Source organism: Rhagoletis zephyria, unplaced genomic scaffold, assembly GCF_001687245.7.
Source record: "Rhagoletis zephyria isolate East Lansing unplaced genomic scaffold, Rhagoletis_zephyria_1.1 Rzeph_scaffold_01496, whole genome shotgun sequence".
NCBI classification, from domain to species: Eukaryota; Metazoa; Arthropoda; class Insecta; order Diptera; family Tephritidae; genus Rhagoletis; species Rhagoletis zephyria.
Genome location: NW_016158580.1, coordinates 81599 through 106705, shown reverse-complemented (window position 1 = coordinate 106705; position 25107 = coordinate 81599). Strand labels below are relative to the sequence as shown.

The following is a 25107-nucleotide window of genomic DNA, read 5'->3' as shown; positions in this document are numbered from 1 at the left end:
TTTATGTCGAAAGGCTGGCTTTAGTATAAATCGGCGTTCGCAGCATACAATTGCGAATGATTTACGGGCGCTAAGTCGTTAAACAACTTCTGGCAAATAAACGTGCAAGAAATAGTTGCGATAATAGCAAGTCAATATTCCTATNCATTAAAAAATTTTTTATAACCAGTGGTTGAATTTTTGTACTGAAAGGGTTAACCCTAAAAGTATAATTCAAGTTTCGTCCTACCGACTGTTATTGATGTTTTTTATCAAGTGTTTGTATCTACAGCTTTCAGTTTCTCAATGTTTATGTTTATATGTTTAAATTAATCAAAACTAAAACTGGACACAGAAAAATGCAGCAGTTTTGAGTAAGGAATACGAATTAATGTTAAATGTTGTACTTAAGTTATTGTTTTATCAAACCAATTTGCCATTGCATAGGCCCTGAAGAAGACCATATATTAGGGCGGGTCAATTTGTATGGATCGATTTTTTTCGACATCGTTCCTAACATTTGCTATATATATATATATTAGGGCGGGTCAATTTGTATGGATCGATTTTTTTCGACATCGTTCCTAGCATTTGCGGATTCTTCATAAAATTCTAAGAAAAAAATTCCTCAAGACCTTAGCACTAAAGTCAACTTCGAGCCAGCGCATTTTTAAAAGAAGATATGGGTATTTCCATCGGAAGGTCCAACACGACAAAAAATATAAAAATCTTATATCTAACGTATTTACGGGCCGATTTGCCTGCTTTTTAAAATATATACTGGCTATGTAAGTAGAATCATCTCGACACATAAAAAAAATCCCAAAATTTTCATCTTTAAGGTATAGTCCAACCTTTCACAATATCTTGTATTAGTCTTAATCTGAAATATATATATATCTGTGTTCGTATGGAAAAGTAGTTTATGTCGAAAGGCTGGCTTTAGTATAAATCGGCGTTCGCAGCATACAATTGCGAATGATTTACGGGCGCTAAGTCGTTAAACAACTTCTGGCAAATAAACGTGCAAGAAATAGTTGCGATAATAGCAAGTCAATATTCCTATTAAGTCTCATCAAAAAATTCTTTGTCGTTTAAAAAATAAAAGGAATGCCGCATTATACTAAAGTCGGCCTTTCGACATAAGCTACTTTTCCTTACGAACACAGATATATCCATGAGGTTCTCGGAAACGACTCTAACGGTTTTGATTAAATTTTGTACACAAATAATATTTTGGATATTAAGGTTATCTGAATAGGCACTGTCTCCGAGAAGACTCGTATAAGGTTGCCACCTATTCGAAATTAGTTACAAATTAATTAAAACATCATAATATGGGTATCAAATGGAAAGGTATTTTAAAGATCCCTAATTCAAAAATATTTTTAATCGAGTTGCCACCTATTTCGAATCGCATATTTATTTAATTTTTTGTTTAGAAAAAGAGGTAAAATATTACTATTCATGGGTACCAAGGGAACGTTCTCAAACAATGTTTTCCTTATATACAAAATGTTATCCATCAGGATAATAGTGTAAGGTTGCCACTTATTTTCGATTCAACACAATTTATCTGACACATCGCAATATGGATATCAAATGAAAGGTATTGTTGAGAACTTTGTTCAGAAAATATTTTCCATCAGGGTTGCCACGTTTCTATGTAATGCAAATTTTTAATTTGTCAATTTCAATCAGCATTTTTATGTATACGCAGTGCATATACGCTCAAGAAATGTACCATTTGTTCCAGCGAATTTCGGAATAGGGTTGCCACCTAAATGTGGGAGTAAGAAATTTACTTAATAGATATCGAAATCCAATTTTTTCCTAAAATATTTTTTTAAAGTAATCCAAATCTTGAAAACTTTTAAAAGTATATGCCCTCCGGGCAAAGTTCGATCAACCTGGTACTACGCCCAAATCTGGCTGGGTTAAACCGATTTTAAACTATCAGCTGTTAAGTGGTATATTTATATTCAGCTGTCTAAATTTAGATGAAAGAGGAGGAAAAAAATTAAAATTGTTTTCGAAATAACTACATGAAAACCGACTCATTTGTTTAGCGGCACTTAAATAAATAAGCGAACTGGCCCTAAGTACTGTGAATATGAAAATCGATAGTTAAACTCTCGTCTATGGCTGTGCATTGTGAATTAAGCCCTAAATAAGCCGAAAACATCAAAAATGGCTTTATCATTTACATACATACATATGTACCTATAGATGTACATATGTATGTATGTGGTGTTTCAACCATTCATATGTACTTATGTATAGCAAAAATATTTGTAGTCGCTGGCGATGCGTCCGGAAACTGCTTGGTAATGCGTTAAGTTCTGTTTGAGCTTCGAGCTACTGTAGAATGAAATTATCGCAATTTAACATTCCATGAAAATAACACCAAATTAACTCCGAACGACAGAGGCAGCTAGCAACAAAAGCCAACAAATTGCACTGGTGAAGCCGAAAAAATGTCATAATAATCCCCAAAAGGGACTGCCAAGCAGCAAAACATTAAAATTAATCAGAGGAACGTAACAAAAACAACGCAAGCTAAGCTATTGAAAAACTAAAAAAATGATCACAGCGAGGCAAAGGCCATACGAGAAAACGAATAAAAATGGAAAGAGCATGGAAAGTTTATGGTGGCAATACATACATATGGAAGCACAAGCAGTTAGTTGGGAAACGTGCAACGCCTCAGTAAACGTTACAAAGCAATACAATAAAATTACTTATTTAATGCAGATATGCGATACTTTAAGGCTAGACACGTTATCTGTACGCAGGCTTGCGCCTTTTCTGTTTTGGTTGTGGTTTCTTTAGTCGTTGTCTATTGCTCTTTATCCATCCTGTTGCCTTCTTCGAATATAGAGATACTAGATAACCTTGAGGGATACTGACCGCGCCTCAGTTATATTTTTCGTCGAAACCTAACCTGGATCTGCTAACAACAAAAGGCTGATGGCAATAACATCTTCAAACAACACCAACGAATATACTGCATACATACATACATATGTATGTACATTGTACATGTATAAATACAAAAGAGGTTGTTAAAAGTATTTAGCAATTTAGATTTGCAGTCGTTGGCCTAAGTTAAGTGAAGTGCACATATGTATGTATGTGCATTAGAGTGGTCTCATTTTTGTATGTTTAAAAAATTTCTTCCTAGAAAACGGTGTACCCCCTTAGTTTTTTCCTTTTGATATTTGTAATATCTATACCAACTTTCAGTTTTCTACTGCAACCAATACAAGGTGCTCAAACAGCTTGAAATGCGCTCCTGCATCGCTGTGAAACTGGCAAAAATATTGGTGATTTTTGTAAAAAGCTACTGTTGCCATGACAACTGAAGCTTGTGATATTTTAATTGACAAGTTAATTTGAAATGTTCTTAGGTTACTTAACCAATTGTTTGATTAATATATGTACGCAATACTTCTAGATTAAAATATGAACATCATGAGCATCATCTAAATGCATACTTAGAAACGTAAGGTTTGGTACCAGCACCTCTTTCGGCAAGAGGAAACATTTTGGAAGGTGCCCCAAACCCTATCCCGGAAAAATTTTTAGGACCACTCTAGTGTACATACATGCCTATATACCTCCATACCTATATACCTCGATACGTATGTACATATAAACAAACGTACGTACTTCGTACACACATACAACTGCATTGAAAGTAACAGCATTGAGGTACAGTAGAAGCTCACAAATTTGAACCACTTTGTAATTGAGGCGATTCGAATTATTCTAATTTCAGGAGATTTTGTGAAAGCAGAAATAAAGCAAAACAAATTCAATATATATTAATGTTTTTCCCAGGGCTTCGTAGTGGAGCGGAGCAAAGGATTTTAGCTGAAGCGGAGCTAGAGCAACCCAAGAAACATTTAGGTTAGAGAACGATCAAAAACGATTGTAATTCTAATGTGTCTCTGTAAGGTTGAAGTTTAGAAGATGATTAGAGAAATTGTCGAGAATTACTGCAATCTCTACAAAAAGAGGGGGGCGGGGGGGGGGGGNGGGGCTTAGTTCTCAGCATCGAGAAAGAGGTTAGATATCTAATCTTTTTCTAACGTGGAATTCTACTTGGTTTCTAAAATCTATTGTTTCTCTAATCATTCTCTAATCGAATTATTACATAGTTCTCTAAACTGATTTTCGATTCGAAAACTACATTAGAATTCCAATGTGAAATCAAAACATTTCTCTAACGTTAGAGACAAATTTATTAGCTCCTTAGCTCCTTAAAGAACAATTTTCAGTTAATAAATTTACTTATTTTTTGCCACTGAAAACAACCACGTTAAATAAATTTCCACTTAATTTATATTACTTGGTCATTCTGTTCATTCCACAATGAACAGCAGTCAGGGATAATTTCCACCTGAATTTGAACGGCGATGAAACACAATGTGGTTGTTCACGCCTGTCTGGTGATCAGGTTATCTGGTTTAAAATAATACACTACACAAAAATTATTTTCAACTAGATAACCTGATAAATAGGCAAGCGTGAACAACCACAATGTTTTAGTACCTGCTATTTTTTTATAAATAGCAGTACATACATATGTATGTATATGCTCATAAAACCCATAAAAGTACATACATATGTATATGCTCATAAAACCCATAAAAGTACATACATACATTTGCATATCGAGCCCTAACCGCTTAAAAACATAAACTGCTGTACTAGTTTTTACTTCGAAATTGTCGAGTGAAATTTCGAAGTTTAACTTCAGAATCGTTATAATTTGGCTCTCAAAGGGCCTAGGGATTTCAATTATGGCTCAAATTAGAGGTCTTGAATAGCACTACAACGCACTTGTTATTCGAGGAATATAAAATTGTGTGAAGGATGCACAGCTGCATACAATTCAGAAAAAATGTAATATTTAATGCATTTTTTAAATTGAGGGATTAACATTTTTTTGGAATAAATCCGTTGGATTTTGCACGTTTTTTTTCGAAGAACACTATTTTTGAAAATTTTTTTTAAGTTCAATCAGTAATTGTGGCTCGATTGCAATATTTACCCGTGAAAGGCAATTACATTAGCTTTCAAAGCCATTTTGTTTCAAATTATGGAGTGTTAAAAAAGCACACTGTGTACCGCCGAGTTAGTTCGAATATGTTATTTTTCACTCGAGAAATGTAATTTTGAAATTTTCAAATTACTATGAAGTATTTCTCTCAAAAACATATGACTCAAAGCAAATGATTTATAAAACATAATTCATTTATAAACAATATAAAATATAATAAAATAAAATGTCTGTCATATTTGGACGTGCAAAATTTTTGATTCTTATTTCCCCCAAAATTGAGCTCACGATCCGCCACTGTATGCACCAGCTGTCAAAATTTCAAAGTCCTACGAAATACCGTTACAAAGTTATAGCGAAAGCAATTTTGGCTTAAGTGCTTAATTGTACTCTGTTTACAGTTTTTTTGTGCCCGCAGTTTCGGTTAAGCCTTTTTCTCCGTGGACAATTTTTCATTGCAGAGGGGGAATTGTTTTTGTGTGAAAGTTTTAAAGTGCTTCTATTTTTCTTCCAAATATGGACTATTTACAAACAAAGGTACATGAATATATTTGTGGTAGATTAAGATTTTTAATCAAAAGGATAAAAATATTACTTTTTTTTTTATACAGAAATTGTATTTTTATCAATAACGTATGCATATGTGTTGAATAGTTGCTTTCTTAATAACAAGAATTAAAGAAATGAGTTAGGGCCAAATTTCAAAGATTTTTGTACTGCAAATCTCTAGTTAACTGCCGATTATGAGTTAACTACGCACTGCGAAATGGGCCCTTAAAGGCATAAAATGGTGTTTGTTAATGCAAAATTATTATTTTTCAAATATGTATATCTTTTGGCTTAACCGCCGCAATTGCGTGCTGTAGCCTTTTTCAAGCGGATTTAGACAGTATTTTTTTTGAAGGGGTGGAAGGGACGTACTGCGCGACGCGACGACTGGTAGCCCGCCGCGCGTACGCGGATCGGCGTGGTGTTATGCACTTTTAAAGCTGTATACTATGTTCATATTTACTGTGTAGAGTATGCTAGAAGTGTATTTTATGAATATTTTTTTGATAGAGCAATAACGTTCATGGATTTTGCTGCGCTTTCGAAAAGGTAATATTATTGCCTATAACGATAAGAAGTAGTGTCCATGGACGTTATTTTCGCCTTGCCTTATTACACGTCACGGTAAAGCTTGCTTGATATTTAATATTTCTGACATTAGTTCCCTTTTCAATTTTGCATTAATGTTAGTGACATTAATTCCATTGACATTATTGCACACCGCCGAGTTCCACAGTTTTCAAATTCGCTAATCAATATTTTGAACAAATTTATTTAGAAGTTTTTTGCCTTGAGAAGTTGAGCCTCACAATACCCTTCCACTATACATAGATATTTGTATGACATCATCGCTGCAATTCCAAGAAATAGGTAGGACGAGATTTCGCAAGTGTTCAATAGCTATCACTCACGTGCCACAAACCTACTACCACGTTCCGCTATATTGATTTTTTATTAATCGCATCCGTTGAATCGGAAAGTGGAACTCGTTTCTATGCTAGTTTACAAAGTAACTAAGATGTCTGATCCTAAATATCACTACAAAAACCTACTTTTTGTGGAAAAAGTCCTGCTTGCATAGTGCTACCCACACAAATTTACTAAATTTTACATTAAGAGATGCGTCCCTGTAGGGAAACCGCTTACTAGTGAATCAAATTTCTAGTTCCGTACTAGGTCTTTATCGCCAAAAAAGAACTAGCCGATATGAACTAGATCGCCACCAGTCCAAAATCAGCGAAAAGTGGTACTTTTAAAAAACTAATGTTTTTTTTAGGTTTTTTCACTAGAAATCGATATCTAATGTGACGAATTTAGAAATTCTTCGAAACTATAGAAAACGAGATGTAGAACGAACTAGATCTTATTTGTCGAATTTAGAACTAGTTCGGAACTATCGAATAAGGGATGCAGCGGGGGGCTTGTTTACTTTACATAGATATGTGTTCGGCGGCTTTTTCGTTCAAATACGCTTTTATTCTGCGCTTCGCAGATGCTTTTTCATAGCTTGGTAATACAAAACTAAAATTTGTGTTAACATTTCAACATCTTGGGACCGTCAGGAATCTAAGAAATAACAGCGAGCACCTCTGCAAACTCAGCTACAGCTAAAGGTATGTAAACGTACATTTCATACAATCATTCAAATAAATTTAATTTCAAATTGAAAACACATTTCCTCCAAAATAAAGAACCAAAAATATTGAAAAATCATGATACTTTTTTCTTTCGTCTGTCGATTTTAGAACTGGTTCGGAACTGTAGAATTTAGGACTAGTTCGGAACTATCGAAAAACGGATGCAGCGGGGGGCAATTGACACTTCCTAGTACATCGCCATGTTAAATTCACCAGTTGCTTGCATGCAAAAGAGATTTATCGCGAACCAGTCCTGGGGCTAAATGTACTAGAAGCGCACTAGTTCAGAACTAGAGATTTTCCCCACAGGGGTATGCCAAAACAAAAGACTCAATTCAAATAATCTTTTGAGACATGAGGAAAATGCCACACATAAGTTTATGGTTTTACCTTGCATCGAAGATTTCCCCAACACGTTAATAAAGTGAATGACAAATTTGTCAAAAAGTTTAAAGATCCCTTTCAAAAAGAGGATACGCAAGGAATGCTTTATAAAGTAAACTTCAAGACTAAGAAAAACATTGGAATTAAATCTTTATTTCTAAGATGATGCATATAAAAATTAGTAAAAAAAACTTTGAAAAGACAAAAGGAAATGCAAATTTTGAATTCTGTTTATCAATCTAGCTGGGTTAAACCGAGTTTAATTTATCAGCCATTAAATTGCATATTTGTAGTCAGCTGCTAAAATTTAGATGAAAGAAGACGAAAAAAATTAAAATGGTTTGCGAAATACACGAAAATAGATTCATTTGTATAGCGGCACTTAGGGCCAATTTCACAGTGCGTAATTAACTCAGAATCGGCAGTTAACTACAGATTTCCAGTACAAAGTAAGTTTCTTGTGCACAATTTTCACCTTACCTATGAGCATTTCGCTTATTATGTACCTGAGGGCCAATTTCACAGTGCGTAGTTAACTCAGAATCGGCAGTTAACTACAGATTTTCAGTACAAATGTGAAATTGGCCCTTAGGTATATAATAAGCGAAATGTTCATACGTAAGGTGAAAATTGTGCACAAGAACATTAACAAACGCAACTTCAGTTGGAGTTTACTTGCATAGGGTAATTTCGTCGGGCAACACATGAAGCACCTAATAAATTCTTCAAATTTCCGTCTATATACTTTCAGAACTTTAAAAGCGATCTTATCAAAAGTAAAAATAAATAGCTGAAGTTTTGTATCTGCATAAAGAAAAAACTGTGTTGCCCTACAAAACAATTAAACTACCTGTACCTGAGGGCCAATTTCACAGTGCGTAGTTAACTCAGAATCGGCAGTTAACTAAAGATTTTCAGTACTGTGAAATTGGCCCTTAGGTATATAATAAGCGAAATGTTCATATGTAAGGTGAAAATTGTGCACAAGAACATTAACAAACGCAACTTCACATTTCCGAGCCGTTTGATACCAAACGAGGTTTCAGACAAGGTGACTGTCAGCTCAAGAGCATACAATTGCAGGCTTATGCCGACGACATCAATATTATCGGTAAAAGCAAGGGCTACGTCTGTTCTGCCTTTTCGGGATTAGATAGAGAAGCAAAGCGAATGGGTCTGGTGGTAAACGAGGACAAAACGAAGTATCTCCTGTCATCACACAAACAGTCAGAGCATACGCGTCTTGGCACACACGTCACTGTTATAAGTTTGGAAAAGTAGAAAAATTCGTTTATTTGGGAACCAGCATTAACACCAATAATAATTCCAGCCTTGTAATCCAATGGAGAATCACTCTTGTCAACAAGTGCTACTTTGGACTCAGTAGGCAATCATATAATGATCACACTCTATAAGTCACTCATCATGCGTGTGCCGGTGTATGGCGCGGAGGCATGGACAATGAAAACATCTGATGAAGCGGCTCTTGGAGTTTTCGAGAGAACGATTCTGCGAAAGATTTACGGACCTTTACGCGTTGGCGATGGCGAATATCGCAGACGATTTAACGATGAACTGTATGAGCATTCGCTACGATACAAATACATACAGCAACGTACATACTTAAAATACGCTTCATACAAACCTCACCTTACAAATATACATTAACATATATATATACTCCGTCGTACATACACACAGCACCAGGTGAGCACTGCCAGCAGCATGCCAGAACAACTCACCAACCACTTGGTTCACCACAATGCATAACTCGGGACAGCACACGACGAAACCTCAACGAGCATGCAGCGCAACTGGCCGGCGAGCGGATGGTGTGCTTGTGCACTAATGTCTCGCCGGCCAGCCAGGCTAAGCTCTTCGTAACCAATCGGTACTAAATGGTGTGCCTGCGGGCGCACTAATAGTCACCGACTGGCCAATCCAAAACCAAGTACTGCTCAAACCGCCGTCTGACCGGGGATTGCACGCCCTTTTAGGCATCCTTATTAGTCACCGGCCTCTAACACCTCCGACTCGTTCCAGCCCCTACTCATGTAGAGTGCCGTCTGGAAGCGCTTGCCGAGCTGTTCAGGACTACTGGCAGCAGTCCGCCACCGTTGAGAGCGTCCGCCACTACCGAAGGCCATCCGAAGCTGCTGAAAGCCATTCGCTGAGAATAATCTGTTGCGCCGCTACTGCTACTCTACAGCTAGTGAGAGCCATTCGCCAAGAATCATCTGCTTCGCTACAGCTACCCCGCAGCTCTTGATAACCATTCGCCACCGCTGAGAGTAGCTCCGTCACTCTGCTGTGCACCTAATGCTGCATACCAGGCTCCCTGACGTTAGTAAGAGTCACCTGCCGTACTGCTAGCGCCCTCGCCGTTGCTCGACCGTGGCTGAGAACCACTCGTCGTGCTGCCAGCACTCTCACTGTTACTCACCAGTTGACCCATCATTACTCACCGTCATACACGCCGACCCGACCTCTAGACAACAAACAAACGCCATCCGCTCTCGCTCTCTCTCTCCCTCTCTTTGGACATAAGGTTGCCAGCACTCTAATCATAGCGCCGTAGGTGTGTGTGCTCGAATTAAATACAAGATAATATTGTGTTTTATTTGGTGGGGGTTAGTGGGACCTTCGCTGGGCTCTGGATCGGCTGAGCTTACCTCAGCCTTCGACAAAACCCATCTCATAAATGGCGCCCGAGCAGGGACCCAGCTCTGCAGGCGCATGTCCAAAAAATTTTACAAGCACCAACACTGCGGAAGCGGGCTCACCCCAACGGGACTGAAAGTTAGCTGCGCCCCAAAGGAGCAAGTACGGAGCAGTACAAAAGCAAAGTTAAAAATAAATTTTTAAATTTCTAACAATACTCAGAAATAAATATCATTTTGTTAGTTTCTTTTGAAAAAAAGTTAATTTATGTGAAAACATGTATGTATGTATGTACATATGTATTTTCGTATGTATTCCACATAGAAAAGAAAAAAACATGTTTATAAGTACACTTAATAAAACCATCAAATGGTATACAAAAACGCCATTCTTTTATTAAAACCAAAATCTAATATAAAAATTAAAATTTGCATGCATCGCTTTTTAAATGCTTTAGCTGAAGCAGCAAGGGAGCGCTTCTCAATGTTAAAATACAATGAAATATGAAATTGGGAAGGGAACGCTTACTGCTGAATATGGAGCGCTCCAACAGAACTAATGGAGCGCTTCTGGCCCCGTTGGGACCGAACACACCACAACCAACAAATGACACACGCGCTAGCGTGAATAACACCAATATGCTGAATGGATGCTGGATATACCTGCTAAAGAAGGAAAAGTTAATAGAAGAGTGAATGCGGTGCCGAATTTTCCTAGAGCGATACACAGTCGCCGACCTGCGCAACGCGATGAGCGCATATGTAAAAATATCGCAACCGCAAATAAACAGAAGATCTACTGAGATACCTAGAAGAGGAAATCAAAGCAGAGAAGGAGAGACCAGTAAAGCTGCAACTTAGCACTACTCCCAACGCCCGGATCGAAAACTGTAGTCCACAGCCAGGAGAAATGAAGCACACAGCGTCAAAGCGTAATGAGATCAGCGGCGCCAAGCTGACCAATACTGTCCGCCGCTGTTACGTACAGTTTTGCGGAGACGACGCGCTATACGACTTACTGGAGAGAATCGAAGAACTAGCCGAGTGCTACCACATCCCACTAGATAATCTGCTCACAACCTTACCTGAAGTGTTACGCGGGAAAGCCCTCCAATGGTTCCGCGTGCGATAGCCACAAATCCACTCGTAGGCAGCATTTCGTACAAAAGTGAAGCGGCTCTTCCTCCCAAGGCGACACATGAGCCAGCTGGAGGATGCCATCCGACAGCGACGCCAACAAAGCCGAGAGAAGGTCAAAGAGTACATCCTGGCGCTACAAACACTAATACGACAACACCCCACTATGTGCGAAGAGGACCACCTGGAACGCATCTACGACGGCTTACGCGTGGAGTACCGCCTCTTAGTTACGCGGAGAGAGTTTAAGACGATCGACGAGCTGATGCATCTTACCGATGAATTCGAGCTCTTGAAGGGCGAAGAGGCCAGAAATGTTAGACAGGCGGCACACATCATAGCCACCATGGAAGAAGGGGTACAGTAAAGAATCCTACTGGCGTTACAAAGGGCGCGGACACCGCCGCTTCCGATGCCTAAGAGCGAAAAGACTGTTCTGCTCCAGGTGCGGCCGAAACATTCCCTCCAGAGACTGTCCAAGCAGCACCGCCACTATTATCCCACACGTCAAAATACGCAGCACCGATCGCCACCGGAAAACTAGATGGCCGCTACTACATTAATGTCGCTATTAGAAGGCATGAGCGTGCACGCACTTCTGGACACCGGCGCGACAATCACGACGAAACCATACATCCACACTTGGAATATAAGACGATACGACCTCGGCCTAGGCACCACAATATGCAACTCGCTGATCAAACGTGCGTCTCCAGTTTGTACACGTACTCCGTAAAGGTAACGTACAACGGGCGAGTGACAACCACACTTGCTTCATCACTCCCAAATATCGCTGAGCGCATCATTCTGGGGATGGACTTCCTCAGGGACAGAGGAGTTATCCTCACGCTGGATGGTCAACCACTACCTACAACCACCCCGCAAACGATGTACGCACCATCCCAGCTTTACACGCTAACCGAAACAGAACATCTGAGCCAAGAACAGAATGAACAACTGACCGAATTTCTGACGCGACACCAGAAGATCGTAAGCGGAATCACCGCACCTAGCCGCCTATACAACAGGTGATAAATGCCGAAGTCTGCAAGACTCAAATAAGCCGGAGGTTGTGCAGAGATTACCGCCAGCTCAACACCGCCATGAATACGGCCCAAAACGAATCAACGCAAGCTTCCGCCGCGGTGATATCCCACGGGAGAAATCCAGCGGCACCACGGCAAATGTGCTCCGAAGGGGCAGTACCTGAAGAACCCCCTGCAGCACCTCCAGCCATCACCGAGTTATGGGCAGAGATAAAGGGGCACTTCACCACGGCAGCCAAATAGCAGAAAAGATATTACGAGATACGCAGACGGGCGTGGAAACCTAAAGTGGGAGATAAAGACCTGAAGCGATATCACCCACTCTCCACTCCTGCCGACAACTACGCACATAAAACTCGTTGCAAAATACTCAGGCCCACACAATCGCAAAATACGTACCTACCAACACGGTGAAACTCATCAGTCCCGTGCGGCCCGACAAACAACCAGCGCACGCACGCTTGCAAGACTTAAAGCCATGCACCACATAAACGTTCTGCCAACGATCAAAACTCGCCGCATCAATGAGCCACCGAAACCGACGTCCTGCTCCACCGGACTAGCCGCAACGCATCCGGCCATGGCCGTTCGAAAGTACACCATGGGCCACCACTACTGGAAGCAGCTGCAGCGCCAGCGAGCTTCTCTTCAGAATCCTAGTATTAGACGTTGTAAAACTAAACTAAATATTTTGTCTTTTTATACCTACTGTTACTAACCAGGGTATAAATTATTTGTCGCAAAACTAAATTGAAACCAAGTTGAAAAAGATTTTATAAAGAAAATAATATTTAAGTAATAGTAATAGTAAAGATATGAGTTATGTATATAGTGCAAAAATTGTATGTAAAAAGCTGAAAACAATAATAATAAAACCGAGACACCGAACACACACCAAGGTAGTGAAGGTCAATAGGACCATAACTCCAGAGTACAGCAACCTTTCGTCCCCAGAAGTGGGAGGGGGACTGTAACGTTGCATTCGCTACGATACAATGGCATACAGCACCGTACATACATACAATACGGTTCATACAAACTTCACTGTATATATATACAATAACATATATATACTCCGCGGCACATACTTACACTGCCGTACATACACACAGCACTGCCAGCAGCGTACCCGAAGAACTCACCAACCACTTCGTTCACCACACTAAATAACTTGGGACAGCATACGACGAATTCACAACAAGCACGCAGCGCAACAGGTATAAAGGACTGAACAAGTGCGCAGTCAGGTCAGTCTTGCTAGGATGTTGTGCTTGCGCACTAATGTCTCGCCGGCCAGCCAAGCTAAGCTCGGCGTAACCAATCGAGACTAAATGGTGGTGCCTTCGGGTGCACTAATTGTCGCCGTCGGGCCAAGCCGAAACCAAGTACGACTCAACCCGCCGGCTGACCGGGCATTGCACGCTTCTTTAGGCATCCTTTTTTGCCACCAGCTGGTTGAGCCTCTGATACCGCCCACCCGTTCCAGCCCCTACTCATGTAGAATATGTTCCTATCCTTTCCAATGCCATCGTATCCCTTCCAGTGTGTTCCTATCCTTTCCCATGCCTTCCTATCCCTTCCAACCCAGTCCTATCCGTTCCAATGCCTTCTCATCCCTTCCAATGCCTTTCTATACCTTTCACTGCTTTCCAATAACTTCAAATCTCTTCCAATGCCTTCCTATCCCTTCCACTACCTTCCTATCTTTTCCAGTGCCTTCCACTGCGTTTCTATCCCCTCTAATGCCTTCGTATTCTGTCCAATGCATTCATATCTTTTCTAAACCTTCCACAGCCTTCCTATCCCTTCTAATGCCTTCCTATCGCTTCCAGTGCGTTCCTATCCATTCCAATGCCTTATCATCCCTTCCAATGCCTTTGTGTACCTTCCGCTGCCTACCTATCCCTTCTGATACCTTTCTGTACCTTCCACTGCCTGCCTATCCCTTCAAATACTCTCGTATCCCTTCCAATGCCTTCCTATCCCTTCCAGTGCACTCTCATCTCTTCCAATACCGTTCTATCCCTCCCAATGCCTTCCTATCCCTTCTAGGGCCTTCGTATCCCTTCCAATGCCTTTCCACTGTCTTCGTATCCCTTCCACGGCCTTCCAATGCTTTCCTATCCCTTCCAATGCCTTTCTATACCTTTCACTGCTTTCCTATCCCTTCCAAAGCTTTTCTATGCCATTTACTGCCTTCCTATCCCTTCCAATGCGTTCCCATCCCTTCCAATGCCTTCTCATCCCTTCCAATGCCTTTCTATACCTTCCACTGCCTTCCTATCCCTTCCAATGCGTTCCCATCCCTTCCAATGCCTTCTCATCCCTTCCAATGCCTTTCTATACCTTCCACTGCCTGCCTATCCCTTCCGATGTTTTTGTGTCCCTTCCAATGGCTTTCTATCCCTTCCAATGCCTTTCTATCCCTTCCTATGCTTTCCCATCCCGTCCAGTGCCTTCCTATCCCTTTCAGGGCCTTCTGATCCGTTCCAATGCTTTTTAACTGCCTTCCCATCCCTTCCAACGCCCTCCAATGATTTCCTATCCCTTCCAATGCCGTCATATCCCTTCCAGTGCCTTTATATAGCTTCTACTGCCTTCCTATCCCTTCCAATACTTTTCTATATCTTTCACTGCCTTCTTATCTCTTCCAATGCCTTCGTATCCCTTCCAATACCTTTCTATCCCTTCCAATGCATTTCTATACCTTCCGATGCCTGCCTATCCTTTCCTATTCGATCCAGTGCGTTCATTTCACTTCCAATACCTTCGCATCCCTTCAAATGCGTCCTTATCCCTTCCACTGCCATCCAATCTTTTACAATGCCTTCGTATCCCTTCCAATGCTTTCTCATCCCTTCCAATGCCTTTCTATATCTTCCACTGCCTTCCTATCCCTTCGAATGCCTTTCTATACATTCCACTGCCTGCCTATCCCTTCCAGTACCTTCGCATCCCTTCCAATGCCTTTCCACTGCCTTCCTATCCCTTCCAACGCTTTCCTATCCCTTTCAATGCCTTCTCGTCCCCTTCCAATGCCGTTCTATACCTTCCACTTAGCAAGGACGCAAACCAAACTCTAACCGATAAGCTTGTTTGTGGAGACTTAATAAAAAGTTCTAAATCGGTCTATCAGCTGAATACAATCAACTGACTAGAATCGAATTAACACTAACATGAGCTCTCCAGGTGCAATTATTGATAGCATCAATTATATCTCAAGCGAAATAAGGAAACAATTTAGAGACTCTGGAAACATAAAGCGCGAAATCAAAAATGCAATTTATGCAAATGCTAATAGCGCTTGTCCTTTTGATTGAGGCCCTCAAAGTAAAAATTAGTCCTGATGCGGGAGATATAAATTCGGTTGAGACGTTAAGGTTAGAGAAGAGCCAGCATTTCTTAAAGAAGCCTCTTTGCCAACATTGGGCATGTGGCACCCAACCTAAGCTACTTCAGTGTTGCTAAAAACCAAACTGAATTGCAGGAAGTAGGTGGTAAGCCCAGCATTGTTCTCAGCGCTACTACCGACCCAAATGCAAGCCACGAAGATGTAATTAAAGCCTTCCGAACGGGAACAACTTTTAAATATACAAACTTCGCTCCAGCGCAAGTGGTTAAAGTATCAAACAACAAAGTACGTGACGAGTTTGATGACAAAGATCAACGCGACATAACGCTCCGCAGGTTGTCATACAGCTTAATATTGGTCAACGAAAAGTATTCGAGTGCATACGTAGAACCAGGCACGGATCAATATAATAAGTTTCACGCAATTATTCACTTTCTTTCGAAAACATCCCCTTCAATGCAGATAGTCGGAGGAGATCTCAATGGGTTGCACTCGCTATGGGCCAATATAATAGCAGCTAACTCGATGGTGGTGTGTAATAACGGTTGCACTCCTACGTTCAACGCGATACGTCATGGAATCAGTGCTAGCTCGATTGTGGATATTATGTACATTGTCCTCGTGTAATCTCTCGAACTCCGTACTCGACTGGCACGTCAACATTGACGCTATCCAGAACTCAGACCACAGCGCCATTTTTTTTTAAATAAAAATGCATGAGAAGGTTACCGAAACAAAAAGCCACAGAAGTAAATCTGCAAAATGGGATGTCTTTGATAACGTCTTGACGCAGCATCTTCATGATTCGGATATATTGAATACAGACTTCGACAACATTACGACAGATGGTCTAGATAATGTAATTGAGAAAGTCGTGAAGGCAATCACAAAAGCCTGCCATATTTCTATGAGAAAGCGGAAAGCTGGAAAAACATACAATTCTTGGTGGAATAGCACCGTTCACCACGCATGGGTTCGACAAAACACTAAACAAACTCTTGATATACCGAATGATAAAGAGTTTTCCGAAGAAGCAATTTTGGAGGCCTTAACAACGATGAGACCCAATAGGGTACCTGGACGAGACCACTTCACCTCCGATATATGTATTGCCTTCGCTAAGAAAAATTTAAAATTTTTAACTTCAACTTATAATGCATGCCTCAAAATTGGAAGCAAGCACACGTCAAAATCCAAAATCCTTCCAAAGGCGGGAAAGAAAGATGTAAGTAGCTTGTCCTCCTACAGACCAATCGGACTTCCTCCTATATTAGGAAAAACCTTGCAACGAATGAACTAATGTCGAGAAACCAGTACGGCTTCCGGGAGCAAACATCTACAGTGGATGCTCTTTACAATGCTGTAAAATATATAGAGCGTGAGAAAGTACGAAAGAGACAAGTCATATCTATATATATAAAACAAAGTCGTGTTAGTCACACCATTTATAACTCAAAAACGGCTGGACCGTTTTTATGATATGACTAAAATATGATGGTGAATATAACGAGGTTGTTTTACTCTATGTCCCAGGTCACTCTGGAGTACCTGGTTATGAGACATCTGATCATTTGGCCAGAGTTGGCTCAGACCAGGCACTACTCGGTCCGCAACCAGTTTTAGCACTCCCACCCCCACCATCAGAAACTGGGTGAATATTTCGCTCAGAAATGACTGAGAGGTAGATCTACCACTTTTTGGAGTATCCACCACATCTACCACACAAGGTCTGAAATCTACCACATATTCGCATTTTTGAGTATGTAGTTATAATTTAGCTCCACATGATTTTATTTATTTATTTATTTTTTAATTTTAAGGGCAAAAACGCTAAACACTATGTGATAACAAGTAGATACACGATATCGAACTGAAAGTATCGATATAGTACTCATTTAAAGTATTGGCTACCCGTTAATATCGTAATAAAAAGACTCGATGTTCCAAATATCGATACAAAATTCAAAAAAATTAATCTGATAAATAAAACAAAATCGTTTTTTATTATAGAATTAACACTTTGCACTTTAATAAGTACATCACGGAAGGCACGCCACATTCTGCGCTTTAAAGCGCAAAATATTTCCATATTGCATAAATATAAATTCCAAAGTAAGCAAGGTTATAGCACGACATAGATTTGCAAGAAAGGCTAAGGCTAAAATTCATGTTTTCTTCGCGTTAAAAATTTGTTTAAAAACAATATTAACTACAAAGCTTTCAATAGGTCGGCAAAACTCATGTTGCCTTCAATCTCACAAGGTCTATCTAGTTTTTTGCTTTCACTGAGCAGACGATACTGCAGACATCTTGCTGGACTGCTGACTGGTCACTTCACGTCGCACAAATACCTGACTGTGATAGGCGTAAATGACAAGTCCATTTGCCCATCTTGCCTTGAAGAAGATGAGACGGTGGAACACTTTTTGTGGTTCTTGCTTGCTTGGTTCTTTGTGATAGATTTTTTAAACTCGCTCTTTTCTCTATTGTCAGTTTCTGAATCAAAAGTTTGGCGTAAAAAGTTTAGCAGTTTTGATGTTTTAAGTTTTGTGTTTTAAAAATGTGATAAATATTTTTCGCATCACTTTTAAACTCGAAGCGATAAAAATAAAAATAATGCCATTAACACAAATGATGAGTTTATGGTGAAGATAATGTAAATAACGCTAGCGCTAGCAGTGCTCTTATAAAATATAACGCTTCCGAGCGAAAGAGTATTTTGATGTATTTACGAGCTCTATTTTTTAAAACCTTTAAGTGTGTAATCACAATGCGGTTGTTCACGCTTTCCTGGTTATCAGGTTATCTGGTTAAAAATAATCTTTCTGTAGTGAACTTTGTTGGTGCACAACAATAAAATACACTTCCTAAAAATGATTTTTAACCAGATAACCTGATAACCAGGCAAGCGTGAACAACCACATTATTTTTATAAACAGAACTTATTTTTTTTTTTACTTTTATTTTGGCCACTCTGAGTTTCGTTTTTGAATTCACCCGCGAAGCAAATTTACATTGTTAGATCTAATTTTCACATTTAATTTTTTTAGGAGCTTTGGGAATATTTAGAAATATATCAGCGGGGGTCCACCAAAACCAGTAAATTTTTGAAAGGGGTCTACGAGAAAAAAAGTTTGGGAACCTCTGTTCTATTCCATGGGGTATTCATGCTTTATTTAAATTTAAAAAATTAAATTACTATACCGTTTGAAAAATGTGAAAATTCACTGCGGGAATTTTGTTCATTCTTTTTTTATCTTCGCCTTCTCGTTTTTGCCTTTATAAGTTTTAAAAAAAGGTTTTGAACGAACCATTATATCCCATTCCTAGGCAAGTTTTGAAAGAATATTTTCGATACTAAATTTTATTAAAACAAATTGTTGAAATCAGCTTCATAGAGAAACAGTGTCGTCGTTAATTATGAAAGAGATGTTCTTAAATATCATAACTTTACGACACTCACATAATGACTAGATTTGACTATTTATTTTATTATATTTTAATTTGAATTATATGCTTATAAAAATATAGTTTATTTCTTAACAAACACTAAATGAAAATAAGTTTAATCTTTGAACAACATTAAAAAGAAATCGACAAACTTTCGTAAAAATTTCGAACTTTCTATTTCAATTTTATCTATTAATATTTTGCAGTTTTTAGGTCATTCAATTTTAGTCTAATAAAGTGCAAATTTAATGTAACTGTGATTTACAGTTGATGTATGGGATATTTTTGACGATGTCGGTAAGTTTCTTCCATATTATCTAAGTATGTTCGTCGATTTTTTTTAATGAACAAAATGAGCAACGCCTTCATAAAAAAAAAATATTAAAAATCAACGATAAGTCGTAGCTATGTATTTTAAACATGCGCTTTATTTGAATTGATCGGGCTACAAAACTGCACACTCAAAATATGTTTTGCTAGGAAATCTAATTAAAAAGCTTTACGAAAGTTTGTTGATTTTTTTAATGTGGCGCAAAGATTAAACTTTGGATTTATACGGGTTTTGTTAAACTGCATTTGTATAAGCAAATAATTAAAATTATATAATTTTAAGATAAATGGCCAATCTAGTTAACATGTATAAAGTTTTGATAAGCACTTGAAATGTCAAGTTTTAGTACTGAATTCAAAGAAGATGTCTCTTTTATCCATTCATAATAACTTAAAAAAATTTGTTTGTTAAGAAGTGTATCTTAAAATATCTGCCTTGACATTTATGTTAAAAGTGTAAAATATGTAAATGTACATAAACTTTCCCATGAATACCCTCAAAGCATTGGTCTTAAAGGGAATTTATGTATGCATGCATGCATATGAGCAAATTAAAAAGTCGATACAATTTAGAGTCGAAAAGTACAGTTTTTGTATAGATTATAGATTATTTTCCAACACTGTGGGGAACTAAGCAAAATGGCCTAGGGTATTTCGCAAATATTCAAATACATAATCCACCAACCGATAATTTTATATATTCATTAAAAGATAATTTGTCATCAGTCTGAAATAAAAAAAAATTATAAATCGGAAGGGTAAAATAGTATTATGTTATTAATTCAAAAATAAAAAGTTTAATTTCACTGACGAAGGGGGAGGATCTATCCCCCCAAATCCCCCCTGGCTACGCCACTGTCTGTAGGTATGTTAGTGAGTGAAATCTTAAATGGCTGGAGGGATTTCAAAAAAGTTGTGTGTGTGTGTTTGAGTGAGACTCTGGATAGCTTAGTTTCACAATTTAACCCGCCAGTTGGCGCTGGAGTTGAGTTATTACTAAAAATCTTTTTTTTATGATCCGATTTGACGAATTTTCAAAACATGTATTGGAAACGGTAAAGGAAGTCCAATTGCAAAAAAGAGATGTGAGGTGATGCTGAGGTCGAGTGGTTACTAAAAATCGACAAGTGAAAAAAGGTGCGGTGAATGTCAGACTAAATCGACCTGTTGCATTATTGAATATATCGAACTCTCGTGTATTACGATTGGCCTAATGGATGTGATTTGCCAATATTATTATGCGTTAAAGCTTCATTCGGACATACCAGGGGTGTGATTTGTGCAGTGGTAAATCTCAAACCACTACCTGTCGAAATACCTTAAAAGCCAGTTTAATAAAAGCAATTTAATGAAGCTTTATTTTTTTAATTTAATTTAATATAGAACCTGACAGAAAAAATAATGTTTCACTTAAATTGCTTTCGTGAAACTGGCTTTTAAGGTATTTCATCTCAGTCTATGTATGTATATTGTATTTCTGTTGAACAAGGATAACCATCCATTTTGAAATTGCCACCAACTATAAGATAAAGTTTTTAGGGCAAATTCACTATAGATCCGGATCATTGTTGCCGCCGGGGACCTTTTTCATGGACATAACACTTTAGTTAGTTTATTTAAGGCGGCAAACGACCACCAAACCATAATCTTAGCCGATGAATTTGCCAATGGATATCGTGGACTGTTGGAGAAAATGTTGGACCAAAACGATTAAATTAAAAATCTAATTACGGGCAGGGCGAAGATCGCCGACGATGTTCTTTTTACCGTGAGCACAGAATCAGTTAAATATCTCGAAACGAGCGTTAATACAGCACTTATGGCGTTTTCTTTTCTCGCAAAAAATGTCACCTTTGTATAAGGCAACATTATCAGAGTGCAACATTTTAAAGGGCGAGCACGCAATATGCACTTGACAGCCCCGGCGCAGGGCAGAATAAATGCAACATTATTTCGAGAAAAGAAAACGCTATTAGTATTATATGTACATCAATGGGGTATTGGAGTCAAATTAGTATTTGGAGAGGATACAACGCAAATCATATCGTTCACAGAAAAGTCAACGAACGTTAAAATCGTGATTAATGGCGTTCGTTTAAGCTTTCTGGATGATATTGAGCTTCTTGGTGTTATCATCGACAACCGCCTGAAGTTCGTTAAACACGTCCGATATGTTTTGACAAAAGCCCAGCGTATATTCACAAATTTATGCAGATTCGTGAGACCAACATGGGATGTACACCCCGAAAATGTAATAAGCATCTACCAGCAAGTGGTGGAATCTACCATTACTTACGCTGCTGCGATATGGGGTAAAGCCACCAAGTTTTACTACATACGCCGCCTTTTTCAAACGTTTCAGAGAACATTTGCTATACGCGCCATCACACGGTCTAACTTCAGCATTAGTCCTTTCTGGATTCATACCTTTACATTTAAAGAGATATTACAATGTATGAGATTAGATGAGGTGAAGAAAACGGGTACTCTCGAGCATGCCAGTAACACGAGTCTCTAAAGTCGTGTACAAAAGCATCAGCAATTACATCTAGCCGAGCGTCAAACAATTACATACAGAATTGTGAACACTCAAGAAGAACTAAACTCACTAGACACCTTTGACTGTACTCAAATATATACGGACGGAAGCAAGCAGGACACAAGCAAATGCGGGGCCGCGTTTGTCATAAGCAGACAAATGAACAGGTGGGAAAGCTTTATATTCAAACTCCACGATACGTGCAGTTTTTCAAGGAGAGGCACTGGCTGTCGATGCGGCTTAGAGTGGGCTGAATCCAGTCTAACCAGGAAAACCCTTCAAGCATTTTCTGACAGTAAATCATGCCTCGAAGCGATCAAAAATAGAAGTAATGACATGCCTCTCAACTCTTCGATTCACAACCGTTTATACCACCTTAAGCAATACTTGGTCATTGAGTTTTTCTGGATTAAAGCACATGTAGGAATAGAAGGCAACTAGGCTGCTGACAATTATGCTAAAAAAGCATCAACCCTGACTGTAGACGCCACATACTGGAAGTTCCCGCTGAGCTATGCGAAACGTGAAATTCGTGCACAAACTGAAGCTAAATGGCAGAGAGAATACGAAGAAGCAAATACCGGCAAAACAACAAAAAATTGCTTCCAATCTCCGAGTGAGGCAAAAATCTATTCGGACGCCTTTGGAATTTCCTTCGAGTTGACTCAAATTCTCACAAGGAATGGCTATCACAAAGAGTACCTGAAATGAAACCAACAAAGGTTGAAAATAATACAAATTTTGCCTTATTTCCCATTGCTTATTTATACTGTTTGTAACAAATACAATTAAATAAATATTTTTACTTATGAAAAGTATTACAATATATAGGGAAAGCGTCTAACTGCTCGTTTTGTTTTGGATGAACGTTGCCTGCATGCTTTTTAATATGTTGAAAACATTGCAGGAAAACCTTAAAATGTTTGCATGGAACCATTTCGCAATAAACAGGTGAAGTAATAAAACAGCTTTCTCGCTTTATTTTTTGACATTCGGCTGCCTTATAGTCAAATTTGAAAGGCAATTTTTCAAATAAGTCAGTGTCAAAATTCAATGCCTTCGTATCCCCTCCAATGCCTTTCTATCCCTTCCAATGCCTCTTCACTGCCTTTCTATCCCTTCGAACGCCTTTCAATGCTTTGCTATCCTTTTCAATGTCTTCTCATCACTTCCAATGCCTTTCTATACCTTCCAATACCTTTCTATAACTTCCACTGCCTTCCTACCCCTTCCAATGCCTTCATATCGCTTCCAGTGCGTTTCTATAAATTCCAATGCATTCTCATCCCTTCCAATGCTTTCTATAATTTCCAATACCTTCATATCCCTTCCAGTGCGTTCCTATACCTTCCATACCTTCGTATCCCTTCCAATGCGTTGCTATCCCTTCCAGTACTTTCCTATCCCTTCCAATACCTTATTGTCCCTTCCAATGCGTTCCTATCCCTTCCAATGTCTTCTCATCCCTTTCAATTCCTTCCTATTACTGCCAGTGCCTTCTAATCCTTTCTAATGCCTTTCCTCTGTCTTCCTATCCCTTCCATTGCTTTCCCATTATTTCCACTGCCTTCCTATTCCTTCCAATGCTTTCGTGTCCCTTCCAATGCATTTCTATACCATCCAACGCCTTCTCATACCTTCCAATGCCTTTATATACCTTTCACTGCCTTCCTATCCCTTCCATTGCCTTCTTATCCCTTCCAATGCCTTTCTATACCTTCCGCTGCCTTCCTATCCCTTCCCATCCTTTCGTATTATTTCCAATGCCTTCCTATCCCTTCCAATGCCTTCGTATCCCTGCAATGCCTTCCTATCCCTTCCAATGCCTTCCTAACCCTTCCATTGCCTTTTCATCCCTTCAAATGCCTTTCTATACCTTACACTGCGTTCGTATCCCTTCCAATGCCTTCGTATACCTTCCAATGCCTTCCTGTCCCTTCCAATGCCTTCTCATCCCTTCTAGTGCCTTTCTATACCTTTCACTGCCTTCCTAACCTTTCTAATGCCTTCGTATCCTTTCTAGTGCCTTCCTATTGCTTCCAATCCCTTCGAATGCCTTCCTCTGCCTTCCCATCCCCTCCAGTAACTTTCTATACCATCTAATGCCTTCCTATCCCTTCCAATCCCTCCCTATCCCTTAAAATGCGTTCCTATCCCTTCCAGTAATTTTAAAATTACTCTTAAACGTAACGACGACAGGAAAAACTACAAGCAGGTGTTCAAAATGGACAAAGGTAGCCACAAACTCGCTTATTGCGCAGATATACCGCAACTATTTGGCCTCTTGGGTCACAATTATGTACCAGAGGAGTGGTGACTTTTTATTGGTGGCTCAAGCAAAAGTAAAGAATGAAAAGTTTTATATTTATGAAGACTTATCAAATGATTTTATTTAAATATTGTTCTAAATATACATATATTTAGGCTGCACAACAAAAATGTGCTTCCGTAAGTTCCGCAAGCATATGCCACTGATATGAAGATATGATCAGGGTTGCCACTGACGAAAAAAAATACTTACCATCTACTTGAAAAAAATCTACCAATTGTGGAAAATATCTACCAAGATTTTTTTTTTTTGGTTATTTTATTGAAAACTACAGTTTTGATATTTTTTCAGTTAATTCCATAAGAATTCAAATTGTGTTTAAGGAACTATTTCAACCAAAAGCGACAGTGATTAAACTAAAGGCAACAACGAAACTTCATCATTTGAAAATATTTGAACTGGCGTTAATATAGATAAATACAGTGACTCAAAAAACGCTTGGTGATTTTTTGTAGTATTCACCTTTTTTTTCAAGTCAAATTTTTTGGTATTATTTTATAAGAATGTTGTTTACGCTTTAGCAAAACATTTAAAAATCAAGGATTCAAGCTAAATACAACACTTAGAAAAATTCAATTTCGAAATTTTTACTCTAAATTTTTTGAACAATTTAATGTATGGAGTTTTATAGCCCATAATACTTGAGA

General features: G+C 38.9%; 1 long non-coding RNA gene across 1 annotated transcript; it reads right to left on the bottom strand.

Moving 5' to 3' along the window:
• Positions 1–868: 868 nt before the first annotated feature.
• Positions 869–10483, bottom strand: LOC108364212 (uncharacterized). The gene is made up of 3 exons (XR_001847726.1): positions 10401–10483; positions 9233–9239; positions 869–879 (listed from the first exon to the last, which is right to left on the bottom strand). It is a non-coding gene; the product is annotated as an uncharacterized LOC108364212 (long non-coding RNA).
• Positions 10484–25107: the final 14624 nt, after the last annotated feature.